At 53.0% G+C, this 13,408-nt stretch overlaps 1 protein-coding gene across 9 annotated transcripts in view; it reads right to left on the minus strand.

Annotated features, from left to right (window-relative positions):
* PITPNM2 (phosphatidylinositol transfer protein membrane associated 2) overlaps positions 1–7,446 on the minus strand; it is a 1,944,277-nt gene extending 1,936,831 nt beyond the window's left edge. For 4 of the 9 annotated variants that reach the window (XM_069619654.1, XM_069619653.1, XM_069619649.1 and 1 more), the window contains exon 1: positions 6,865–7,446. The gene's annotated coding sequence lies outside the window, so the exon portion shown is untranslated. The remainder of the gene's footprint in view (positions 1–6,864) is intronic. The other 5 variants (XM_069619657.1, XM_069619656.1, XM_069619658.1 and 2 more) reach the window with 2 other exon arrangements.
* Between the last annotated feature and the right edge of the window lie 5,962 nt (positions 7,447–13,408).

The raw sequence follows: 13,408 nt of genomic DNA on the forward strand, positions 1-13,408 counted from the left end.
CATGTAACTTCTGCGCCCTGTTTCCTTAGGGTATGCTTGCGCATTACAAATAATAAAACAAACAAACAAGGTCCTCTGCACCACCCAAGGTCCTCTGCACCACCCATGATCCTCTGCACCACCAAGGTCCTCTGTACCACCAAGGTCCTCTGCACCACCCAAGGTCCTCTGCACCACCCAAGGTCCCTCTGCACCACCCAAAGTCCTCTGCACCACCCATGAACCTCTGCACCACCCATGAACCTCTGCACCACCCATGATCCTCCGCGCCAGCCAAAGTCTTCTGCGCCACCCATGGTCCTCTGCACCACCCATGGTCCTCTGCGCCACCCATGAGCCTCTGCACCACCCATGGTCCTCTGCACCACCCATGGTCCTCTGCACCAGCCAAAGTCTTCTGCGCCACCCATGGTCCTCTGCACCACCCAAAGTCCTCTTCACCACCATGGTCCTCTGCGCCACCCATGGTCCTCTGTGTCACCCATGAGCCTCTGCGCCACCCGTGGTCCTCTGCGCCACCCGTGGTCCTCTGCACCAGCCAAAGTCTTCTGCGCCACCCATGGTCCTCTGCACCACCCATGAGCCTCTGCGGCACCCATGGTCCTCTGCGCCACCCATGGTCCTCTGCACCACCCGAAGTCCTCTTCACCACCATGGTCCTCTGCGCCACCCATGGTCCTCTGCGCCACCCATGAGCCTCTGCACCACCCATGGTCCTCTGCGCCAGCCAAAGTCTTCTGCGCCACCCATGGTCCTCTGCACCACTCAAAGTCCTCTTCAACACCATGGTCCTCTGCACCACCCATGGTCCTCTGCACCACCCATGAACCTCTGCACCACCCATGAACCTCTGCGCCACCCATGGTCCTCTGCGCCAGCCAAAGTCTTCTGCGCCACCCATGGTCCTCTGCACCACCCAAAGTCCTCTTCACCACCATGGTCCTCTGCGCCACCCATGGTCCTCTGCGCCACCCATGAGCCTCTGCGCCACCCATGGTCCTCTGCGCCACCCATGGTCCTCTGCACCAGCCAAAGTCTTCTGCGCCACCCATGGTCCTCTGCACCACTCAAAGTCCTCTTCAACACCATGGTCCTCTGTGCCACCCATGGTCCTCTGCACCACCCATGAGCCTCTGCGGCACCCATGGTCCTCTGTGCCACCCATGGTCCTCTCCACCACCCAAAGTCGTCTGCATCACCATGGTTCTCTGCACCACCATGGTCCTCTGCATCACCAATGTCCTCTGCACCACCCATGGTCCTCTACACCACACATGGTCCTATGCGTTACCCAAAGTCCTCTGTATCACCAAGGTCCTCTGCAACATCCAAAGTCTACACCACCCAAAGTCCTCTACACGACCAAGGTCCTCTACACGACCAAGGTCCTCTGCACGACCAAGGTCCTCTGCGCCACCCAAGGTCCTCTGCGCCACCCAAAGTCCTCTACACCACCCAAAGTCCTCTGCACGACTAAGGTCCCCTGCACCACCATGGTCCCCTGCACCATCCAAAGTCCTCTGTGCCACCCAAAGTCCTCTGCACGACTAAGGTCCCCTGCACCATCCAAAGTCCTCTGTACCACCCAAGGTCCTCTGCACCACCCAAAGTCCTCTGCACGACCAAAGTCCTCTGCCCGACCAAGGTCCTCTGCACCAACCAAAGTCCTCTGCACGACCAAGGTCCTCTGCACCACCCAAAGTCCTCTGCACGACCAAAGTCCTCTGCCCGACCAAGGTCCTCTGCAACACCCAAAGTCCTCTGCACGACCAAGGTCCTCTGCAACACCCAAAGTCTACACCACCCAAAGTCCTCTACACGACCAAGGTCCTCTACACGACCAAGGTCCTCTGCACGACCAAGGTCCTCTGCGCCACCCAAGGTTCTCTACACCACCCAAAGTCCTCTGCGCGACTAAGGTCCCCTGCACCACCATGGTCCCCTGCACCATCCAAGGTCCTCTGTACCACCCAAGGTCCTCTGCACCACCCAAAGTCCTCTGCACGACCAAAGTCCTCTGCCCGACCAAGGTCCTCTGCACCACCCAAAGTCCTCTGCACGACCAAGGTCCTCTGCAACACCCAAAGTCTACACCACCCAAAGTCCTCTACATGACCAAGGTCCTCTACACGACCAAGATCCTCTGCGCCACCCAAGGTCCTCTGCGCCACCCAAAGTCCTCTCTCCACCCAAAGTCCTCTGCACGACTAAGGTCCCCTACACCACCATGGTCCCCTGCACCATCCAAAGTCCTCTGCGCCACCCAAAGTCTTCTGCACGACTAAGGTCCCCTGCACCATCCAAAGTCCTCTGTACCACCCAAGGTCCTCTGCACCACCCAAAGTCCTCTGCCCGACCAAGGTCCTCTGCACCACCCAAAGTCCTCTGCACGACCAAGGTCCTCTGCAACACCCAAAGTCTACACCACGCAAAGTCCTCTACACGACCAAGGTCCTCTACACGACCAAGGTCCTCTGCGCCACCCAAGGTCCTCTGTGCCACCCAAAGTCCTCTCTCCACCCAAAGTCCTCTACATGACTAAGGTCCCCTGCACCACCATGGTCCCCTGCACCATCCAAAGTCCTCTGCGCCACCCAAAGTCCTCTGCACGACTAAGGTCCCCTGCACCATCCAAAGTCCTCTGTACCACCCAAGGTCCTCTGCACCACCCAAAGTCCTCTGCACGACCAAAGTCCTCTGCCCGACCAAGGTCCTCTGCACCACCCAAAGTCCTCTGCACGACCAAGGTCCTCTGCAACACCCAAAGTCTACACCACCCAAAGTCCTCTACACGACCAAGGTCCTCTACACGACCAAGGTCCTCTACACGACTAAGGTCCTCTGCGCCACCCAAGGTCCTCTGCGCCACCCAAGGTCCTCTCTCCACCCAAAGTCCTCTGCACGACTAAGGTCCCCTGCACCACCATGGTCCCCTGCACAACCAAGGTCCTCTGCACCACCCAAAGTCCTCTGCACGACCAAGGTCCTCTGCACGACCAAGGTCCTCTGCACCACCCAAAGTCCTCTGCCCGACCAAGGTCCTCTGCACCACCCAAAGTCCTCTGCACGACCAAAGTCCTCTGCCCGACCAAGGTCCTCTGCACCACCCAAAGTCCTCTGCCCGACCAAGGTCCTCTGCACCACCCAAAGTCGTCTGCACTTTTACATAAAGGGTGCGTGGCATCTGCAGAAGCTCTTTATGCACCAACCTGGAACCTCCTCTTGGCCAACATATTTACAATCCAGCCAGCACAACTCCGGGGCCAAAAGAATCCGGCCAGGGCCCCTAGAATCCCCTCAACCCTGGCATTTGCTCTTCAGAAGGCTCCTGCACTGCAATGGAACTGGGTCTTGTAGAGCGCCGCTTCTGCCAGCTTGCCGGCCCCTGGTTCATGCCAGCCTTCGCCTGAGGACAGCACCATGGCATGAAGCGGACCCCGGGCCGACAGCATACAATACTCCTACCTCGATTACCCTCCACAACCTCGGCACTCAATCTCATGCCACCTGGGGCAGCCCCTCAACAACAGTCCTGCGAGGAGCCACCCTCCCCTCTGAAAATCCTCCGTCCACCGCCAGCTCACAATACGCACCTCTGCAGAACAAAGCGCCCAGAAGAGGCCGCACAGGGGCATGCGTGGAGCTATATGCAAATGATCGAAATCAATACATTTTGATGACCAGTAGCCAATACGCGCTTGATAAGGACCTGTGCCGTAGCAGCAGCTCCTTGGTAACAATATCAGGTGTTTATATACCGCTTCATCGAGAGTCTCTCCAGCTTCTAAGCGCTGTTATAATAAGTGTTACTGTTACCCAATGAAATGGTGCTGAATGCATGGGCCTTTGAAGGATGAAAGGCGGAGTCGGCCCTGACATTCCAACCTGTGACTGCAGATGTGTTGGGCCAGCGTTTAACTCACTGAGCTGGGTTGCCCTCTGTTTAGCAAAGTACATCGCTCCAGTCGAAGCAGGGGTGCTGGAAGGATCCACGTTTTTGGGGTGCTGAAAACACACCAATGGCATTGCACTGTTTGGACAATCGATTAAAATCCTCTCACCCAAAACGTGTTGAGCCTAGTATCATTACAAAGGCGAGTTACAAAACGTACTGCAGGCGATGCCGTGCACTGAAGGGCCGCAGAGTCCGGTGCCTCCTGTTTCAGGACACTACTACAACTACACAAGAACAGAAAACAGGAGACGTGGGGGGGGAGAGGGGGGACTTCCCCTTACCCCATCACCTTACACACAGAATTCTCCTCCCCCGCCCCCAGAGTCACTATCCCCTGAGAAATCTTCCAGACCAAGGTTGACAACCCCCCCTGCCCCCCCTCCAAGCCTTGGGCTGATGAAACACAATTGTGACGGCAGGCAATTAGTTCCAACCAGATGGACTGGTCAGCCTTAGGAATGCACAGGCTGGCCGTGCCACAGGGCTTCTCCGACGACTGGAAGTCGCTTCCCGTTTTTCAAGTTCGCCGTTTGGAGTTATATGTACAGCGCCTCGAAGCTAAATTGCGTTGCCGGTTGTTGTCACTTTATACATGAAAAGAAGAAAGCAAAAATGCAGGGACGCCATTTCACCAAAATGCCAGGGGTAGCGGAAGTGGCATCACACGACTCTTGACCCCCTGATGACATCACAAAAAGTGATGTCATTTGACCCCACCCCGAAGTGATAACGCGGGAAGCGATGCAACACAACCTTTCACCCGTTGACAAAACAGAAGTGGCATCACGTAGCATTGTACACTATGAAAAATATGGTTAAGATATCACTATAATGTTACACTATGAAAAATATGGTTAAGATATCACTATAATGTGATGTACATTTCATACAAGAATGGATCGCCATATATATTGTTAATATCAGTGCGTATAGGCCCCTATTACCAAATTACTATGAATGCAAGCAGACGTCCATGATCAAATGATAATGATGTGTTATTATATAGCACTTACGCTTAAGCGCTTTATATAGAAAAAATATACACTCAATATCACCCAACCTGTGTTGGTACTCATTTATCGACCTCAGAAGGATGAAAGGCTGAGTTGAGGCGTTAAGAACAGACTAAATCAGTGACTCACCCCCTGAATTGTGCCTGAAATAAACCTTTAATGAATCTAGCAATTATTGTATAGAATTCCAGAAAGACACATTATTTGGTATTCCTATTCTTCCTTATTTAGGGTCAGTGCTGAAAGTGTTAGGTTAGACTTGTGGCACTCCTGCTCTTATTTTTTTAAGGGGCCTGAACAAGAAAGCCAGACACTCCAGAAGTAAAGAGCCACATGGTGCTGGCCACAGCCCAGGAGCTTGCATTACAAAAATAAAAATAAAACACTTTTTGTTTGGGTGTTTTTTTCTTTAGGGGTTGCAAGGGGACCGCAAAGGTCACAAGGGAGACCTCAGAGGTCGCATTTGCGACCTCTGGCGACACCTAAATGACGTCCCTGCAAAAATGGATGCTCATAGTGACTAGGCGACTGACTCCATGTCACAGACACACCTCTTTCCCACTTTCCCAGCCCTGGACTTACTATGTACAACTCAATTGTATACGATGCTTAAGGCCAATTTCTTCCAACAAAGTTAATTATGACTACGACTCCCATAATGCAGCGGTGCCTCAGTGGCATGAAGTTATCACTTCACCATCTTGCAGCACGCCCCCCGTTTTGCGGGACATCCCAACAGTATGGAGGAAAGGGGACTATGGCCTAAGAGTACCACTGTTACTAAGATGAGTACGTTTTCCATATGTTATCATACACCTCCTCATGCTGTCCAGACTTCTCAAGTTGCTCCGTGTCATGCTTGAGTTGCTCATACAATCTTGCTTTTTTCCTTTGCATTCTGGGACTTGTAGTTCCTCATTTACAATAGGAAATGCGCAAGTTCCCGCATGAAAAGAGGAAACCAAGGACTTGGTCTATTCATGGATGACACAAGGCAACTTTCAGGCGCGAGTACATCCGCCATTATTTTGTGCTAGAATTCTGGTACTCGTAGTTCTGACTTTATGAGACACAAATACATCTATAATAACAGGAATGAAAAGGCAAAATCAGCACTGGGTCAGCTGCTCACATGTGACCTGAAACTACTTGAAATGCCAGTTGCTTCCTCGTGTCGATCTACGTAAGCAGCCGGACAGAAGCAAAGTGACCCAATGCCTGGCCAGAGCAGCCCATCCAGGCCTGGTTTTATTCTCAGCATTCTAGTGCGTTCAGTTGCACCGGCTCCATTATAAATGCAGGACTTCACGTCACGGAATGCAAAGAATAAAACCTGGGCTGGATGGCCAACTCCTGCCTGACATGGGATGTCATGTCAGATATGCAGGGGCCAATACACACTGGGCACCTATTTGGTGGGAGCGGGCAAGTATTGCCCCTTCCCTCCTGCCCAGTGGTGCAACAGCGGCCTTAGTGTACCATAGGCGCAAGCTCTTGATGTATGATAGTTTATTTATATAGCGCCTATACACAATGCGTTCCAAGGCGCTTGCTTTGGGGCAGACATCATATCTGTGTGAACCAAAAATGCCACTCTCCCTTTCTCCTGAAAAGTACCTGGCCATAGTGCACTGCACGTGTGTGGCGCAAAGCCAGGCCTGCTGTGTGCAGATGTGGAAGTGTCAAGCAGCACGCACAGCTGGGCAGCGATGATGGCGAACCGCAGCGCGGCACGGCGTGCTCGCCAGTGTTTACTCAGGCGCAATGTTAATGAGCCCCGCATGCAAATTAAGAAACACATGCATGGTTTCATAGCAACACCGAGGAAGCAGGGTTTGCATATTTTCTGTTGGCTGTCAGAAAAGCGAAACAGGGAACACGGTAACAGCTACTTACCCCATATGAAGGGGCCGGGGGTGCCTCCCCGGCCCCGGCTGAAGTGCAGTCAGTCAGTCCTGACCAGGCAGGGGGTGTGCAGGCCCCCTCCCTCGGCGCAGCAGCGGCAGCAGCGCTGGAAGCACCCAGCTCTGCATTGACACCGTCCAACCCCTGTAGCAAAACACAGGAAACAGCTCCACAGAAAGCGGCTGCCCGTCCCTCAGAGGCTGCTGCCAGGTCCCCCACACAGCAGCCCAGGGGTGGCTGGGGTGGCGCGGCGGGCGCTGCAGGGAACCCCCCAGCCCATGGCTGGCTGCTGCTTCCACCCCAGAGCCGGGGTTACCACCAGTTCAAGCCCCACATCTTCTGCCTTGAGACGAGGGGAGTGGGGACAAATCACGCAGAGTCTCTGAAGGGGGCACCCCCTCCTGCCCACAGGAAGCTCTCCCCAAGGGAAGATGCTGTGCCCCCCGAGGCAGCTGGGTCCCGATTTTTCACAGGAAAGGGCGCGTGCCCCGTGCATTCATTTCTGAAAAGGGAGAGTCGGCGGTTCTGAGTCCTCCAGTCAAGCTTTTGACAGCTTGAAGCCTTGCCCACTGCAGAGCAGGCACTTCCCGGCCTCGGCCGAATTCCCTCACTCCTGGCAGCACTTACTCAGGGCTGCAGCGCCACCTCGTGGCAGCTTGCACACACCACGCACGCCAGCCCGCGCCTTTTGCTCAAAGACAGCACGGTCTATGTACAGCGTACACCAACCCTTTTTTGCACAAAAACCCAGACTCATTTAAAAGTGGAAAAGGTCGCTTTAATGTGACAGGCCAAAGCTTACAATTAAACGCTTACCTGGGTCCATGGCCTTACAGACTAACGAAATATTTAAACAACCAATTAACTAATTACACATTTTCCCCCAACAATTAAATAATTAAATAAAGCCATTTCCTCCTTAACTGTCCCTTGGCCCCTACCATCTCCTTACCCCTTTTCCAGGCGTCCCGCTTTCTCCCTGGGGCCATGCCCCTCCAGGCTCAATTCCTGTTCCCCCGGGGTGGCCCGCTTGCGCAAACAGCACCACCCCATCCTTTCCGGTGTCATTCCCCCATTGTGCTTCCCTCCCCCCACATCAAAAGAGGCCATGCCCCCGGAGCCCCAAACCACTTCAATACCCCTCAGACTCCACTCTACACCAATCTCCCCCTTCCCATGACCTGCAGCCAGTCTGACCTGCCACATCAGCAACAGAAATTCTTACATCACAACTTCACTAATGCCCAGACCTGTCACACAAAACTACCGTCTAATCGCCCCTTAACCGACACCCAAAAAACCCCCCTAAAAACTTGCCATGTGACGTAAAAACCCACACATAACCAAAATACCATGGTCCCCCCCCTTAATAAACCAGACCCCTGACCTAACCAAATTGAAATGGGTGGGAGGGCGGGACAATCGCCAAGTCCAACTGTCACCTGCCTCCCGAACCTTCCCTGGCCCCTTAAATACCCCTAGAGGCGCTCTGCCCCCACAGCCACTCGCTGGACGTGTGCAGCGCCAAAAACCTCCCCGGGGGGAAACGCTTCGCGTTCCCCCCGGGCTCCCCCTTTTGGCTTACTGCACAAAAACCCAGACTCATTTAAAAGTGGAAAAGGTCGCTTTAATGTGACAGGCCACAGCTTACAATTAAACACTTACCTGGCTCCATGGCCTTACAGACTAACGAAATATTTAAACAACCAATTAACTAATTACACATTTTCATTTTCCCCCAACAATTAAATAATTAAATAAAGCCATTTCCTCCTTAACTGTCCCTTGGCCCCTACCGTCTCCTTACCCCTTTTCCAGGCATCCCGCTTTCTCCCTGGGGCCATGCCCCTCCAGGCTCAATACCTGTTCCCCCGGGGTGGCCCGCTTGTGCAAACAGCACCACCCCATCCTTTCCCGTGTCATTCCCCCATTGTGCTTCCCTCCCCCCACATCAAATGGGGCCATGCCCCCGGCACCAGAAAAACCCTCCCCCGAGGTGTTCTTTCTGCCCCACCCCCCCCACCACTTCACTTTATTTCCATCTCTTCCACCAATCTCCCAGCCAAGAGCCCAGGTCCGCCAAATAGTGATTGTTCCCATAAATCGACAAGTGTACACCATCCTCCCTAAAGATCATGAAGCCCTCGTACACTATCTCCTTATGTTCCATCACCTGCACCGCCACAGAGGCACAAAACTTCACCATTTCTCTGTTGATCCCCTTTCTAGCCCGCTCTATCGCTCCCTCGCTCCTCGCTCCTCTCCACACACTACGCGGCAACAACTTAGTCCACAACACCTCAGCTTGAGGCCACATTTCCCGCACCCAAACTAAATCTCTTTTCATTTTCCTTAGCAGAGCCACCCCGTATCCCTAACCAGGTCATTCTCCCCAGCATGAATAATCAACACCTCCGGGGCCCCGTATCGTTCCCGCAACCCTGCCAGCATAGGCCGCAACTGGTCCCAGCGCAGGCCCCCTAACCCGTGCCATCTTACCACCACATCCTTATAGCTACACCCCAGTTGCCTGCCCAGAACCCTTTTCTCTGCTTCTTTCCCAGCCCATTTAACAATTGAATGGCCGACAATCCACACTTGCGCCAACTCCCCCTCCTTTCGCACAGCATCTGAAAAAGAAATTACACAATTACTACCATAATACATTCACCCCACACGCTGTTTACAACTAACTTCTGCCACCTTCCTTCAAAATTCCCCTTTATGAAACTCCCTGAAGTACCCCTTGTATCTCCCAGACCTCCAGCGCCCCAAACTTTTCACCTTATCCTCAGAGAAACCCAACCTATTACCCTCCGATGCTGCGCCCATCCTGAATGAATGTGTACCAAAATCCTCTCCCATTTCTCCTACCACTAGCAGAGCCTTCCGCAATACCCCCAAGACTTGTGACGCTGAGACCGGCGACCCATCCTCATGCTTAAACACCAAGCCTGTCTTACCCCCACACCGCTCCTTCCACAACCTGCCTGCCTGCACTGGGCATAAGTCCTTGCTCCCCTGCCCCAACAAAACCCAAGAACCCTTCCCCTTTTGGTCCGTTTTAGACTTATTAATCCTGATGTCCAAACCCAATTCTGTAATTTGTACATCCTCCCACCGCAATCCCCCAGACCCCCCTTTTTCCCCCACCAACTCCGAAACCCGAAAAGCCCCGAAAAATAACCACGTAAAACAGGTCGCAAACAGCTCCCCCTCCCATACCGACCAGCAAACTCCCCTTACTCCCTTAACCAACCTCTGCAGCAATTCCGCCGATATCGGCCTCCTCTTGTCCTTGTCCCTCTTATTTTCCCTTGCCCATCCTTCCAACATCCTACTCGCCATTTCCCCCCCACTCGGCTGAAAACCCCAGAACCATTTCCCGTAGAACGCAATTCCCGCTAACTTCCCTGCTATAGTTGCTCTTGACCAGCCGCTGTCCATGCACCTCAGGATGAAGTTCATGACGTCATCCCTCCTCCGCATCCCCTCTACCCTTCCAACTACGCGCTCCCCCCCCCCCAATAAAATCCTCCCAGGCCCTCCTGTAGGACTCCTTAGACGCCCCGGCCAATGAACCCTCCACCAAAGCCAGCGTCTATCTTCCTATCTTCCACAGCTCCTCCGGAATCTGCCGCCCCTCCTGATCCGCATCTGGAGCCAATCCACAGAATCTCTGCCATTGAAAACGAGATAATGCTGTCATGATCTCTGCTTCCAAAAGATCAGGACTTGCCCGACTCCCTTGGAAGCAGACCCATAACCCCGGTTCCGAGTGCCAGCCAGTCCCAATTGGGACCTTTTGGACCCTGTCCTGGCGCCAGTGGCACCAGGCTCATAAAGATGCCCAGTCCCAGCGCTGGAAGCGCCGGGCTCATAATGCTTGGGTGGACTTACCTGCAGCAGACCATGCTGCTTACTTACCTGCCAGTTGAACCCCTGATCCTCTTCTGTTTGGGACTACTTTTCCTGTTGGGTGGGGCAGGAGCCACTCCCTAGGTTCAGAACACTGGAACTCTTCTGGAAAGCAGGAACTCTTTTCTTACCTAGGCGTGGCTGTGGAAGGAGACACCTAAGCACTACAGGAGGCTATTTAAACCACACCCGATGGATGAATCTTGCTTTGCGTTATTCTGCATTCTCTGCAGCAGAACGCTCATCGTGTCTTCTGCTTCTGATCCTGGGCCTAAGGGAACAAAGGCTTATCATCCTGGAATCCAGTCTTCAGCAGCACCTGTAAAGACAAAGAAAGAACAGGTTAGCACTACGGTCTTCAGTGGCAGCGCATCTCTTACCTGATCCATCGGCTGTCACCAACGCCTCGCGCTGCATTCCGGCATCTGAAAGACAAAGGCTTACCTACTCTTCGCATGCTCCGGAGGTCTTCGCACTGCATTCCGGCATCTGAAAGACAAAAGCTTACCAGCTCTTCGCACGCTCCGGAGGCCTTCGGCGCTGCACCCTGCATCTGAAAGACAAAAGAAGGTGCGTTTAAAGACATTGGGCAACTTTATTACTCACGTGCCATTACTCCTTCCCACGCCGAATCCAGTGGGTATTCCAGCACCCTTCAGCTTCTCTAAAGCTCCGAACTTGTACCTGCAAGATAAAAGGGACAGTTAGTGCGCATCGTGAAGCAGGCTACAAGCGCTTACTTACGTGCTTCCAGGCGCTTCTATTCCTCACGCGGGTTCGATCCTCAACTCTCATCAGCCCGCCATCCGCCATCGCCGGAACCCTGCAAAACAAGAGATATCATTACAAGAGACTTTTAAGACATTTGAAGTGCCCAGAACTTACCGTTCGTGCAGTTAACGACGGACAGCAGTCCTCTGAGGTCAAGAGGCCTGCACCCTTATCCAGTGAAGAAACTGGTTACGACACCCTGCCCCGAGGCAGATGGAGAGCTCGGCATTCACTTACCTAAGGTGAGGGTGTTAACCTTTGGGGTTCTACAGGAGAAGAGAAAGGGAAGAGGAGAGAGGCACCCAATAACCCCAGTTCATTAATCCCATATTTTCTATCTGCAGACATCTTACTCTTCGAGTCAGACATACAGTGCACAGAGGTCCAGCCCAAAGAGCCAACCGTGTGTTACACATCACCTTTGAAGATACAGCATTCACCCAGTCAAGACCGGCGCCTCTGCGGGAATCAGGTGAGCGTTACAGAACGCAAAGCCTATCGCAAAACTCCCACCCAGGCGCTATGGAAACCTCGGATACCGACCAGCTAGCCCAGTTACTTGGGGAACTAAGAGCAGAAGTGCATGCAGCCCGTCGGGAAACGAATGCTCTAAGAAGGGAACTGATTATTTCCAAGGAGCGAACAGACGATCTCGCTAGACAATTGCTACAGTCACAAGCCGGACAAACTCCGTTACCCGCATCAGGGGCAAATCTTCCTTCAACATCCTCTACGAATCCAGTGCAGATCAACCTACCTGGGAATGTACCTCTGGCTCCGCCCGAACGATTTTCTGGTGACCCAAAGAGGTTTGCAGTATTTATTAATCAGTGCCGGTTGCACTTCTTATGCCGGCCAGCAGCCTTTCCAACTGATCAAGCTAAGGTAGCTTTCGTGCTTTCGTACCTTAGTGGCAATGCGGCAGACTGGTCGATCCCTCTAGTTAATCAAGATGATCCGGTTCTCCATGATTTTCAAGCTTTTCAGCTCAGTATGGAAAAACTGTTTGCAAGACATTCACAGGGGCAGGCCTTGGACAATGAGCTCCTTTCATTGCGACAGGGTAATCAAGACCTTTTGGCTTATATTGCGTCTTTCAACAGACTGATAGTGGAAACTCGATGGCCTGAGGACAAAAGGATTACGCTGTTTTATAGAGGTCTACGTGGAGAGCTCAAAGATGTGTTAGCCCAAGTAGTGAATCCCCCGCAAGACTGTTCGGACTATATTGACTTAGTCGTTCAAATTGACCACAGACTGCAGAACAGGAAGGCCGATCGTTCCAAGTTTGATGCTCGAGTATTTTCCAAACCACCAACTCCTACCAAAGGAGTAGACTCCGGGGAACCCATGCAAATAGGGGGCCTGAAAGGACCACTAACACAAAAGAAGCGGGAAAGGAGAAAACAGCTGCAATTATGCCTCTATTGCGGAAACTCGGGGCACTTTCTTCGAGACTGTCCGGTGAAACCAGCCAAGAAGGCAGTAGGAGCTGCAATTACCAGGGTCACAAACTCTGAGCAGGGAAACGACCTCGCCCGACAAGAATAGAGGTCCTCTTGCCGAGCGTTAAAACCAGTTCCGTGACCTCGCATTTCGTGATACCTATGGTCCTCATTAGCCCTGAACATCCGGATCGATTACATGCGATTGAAGCTTACGTCGACAGCGGTGCCATCGGCAATTATGTGGATCATGAAATGGTTTTGAGGATGAATCTGACTCTTTGTCCAAAGGCTGTAAAGGACGTCATTACTACGGTGGATGGTACGGAGATAGCCTCCGGACCAGTAACACATACCACCCAAGAAGTGACGCTAGTAAGTCAAGATGGACACCATGAGAA

This window comes from Ambystoma mexicanum, chromosome 10 (genome assembly GCF_040938575.1).
Source record: "Ambystoma mexicanum isolate Mex_15411 chromosome 10, UKY_AmexF1_1, whole genome shotgun sequence".
Lineage (NCBI taxonomy): Eukaryota > Metazoa > Chordata > Amphibia > Caudata > Ambystomatidae > Ambystoma > Ambystoma mexicanum.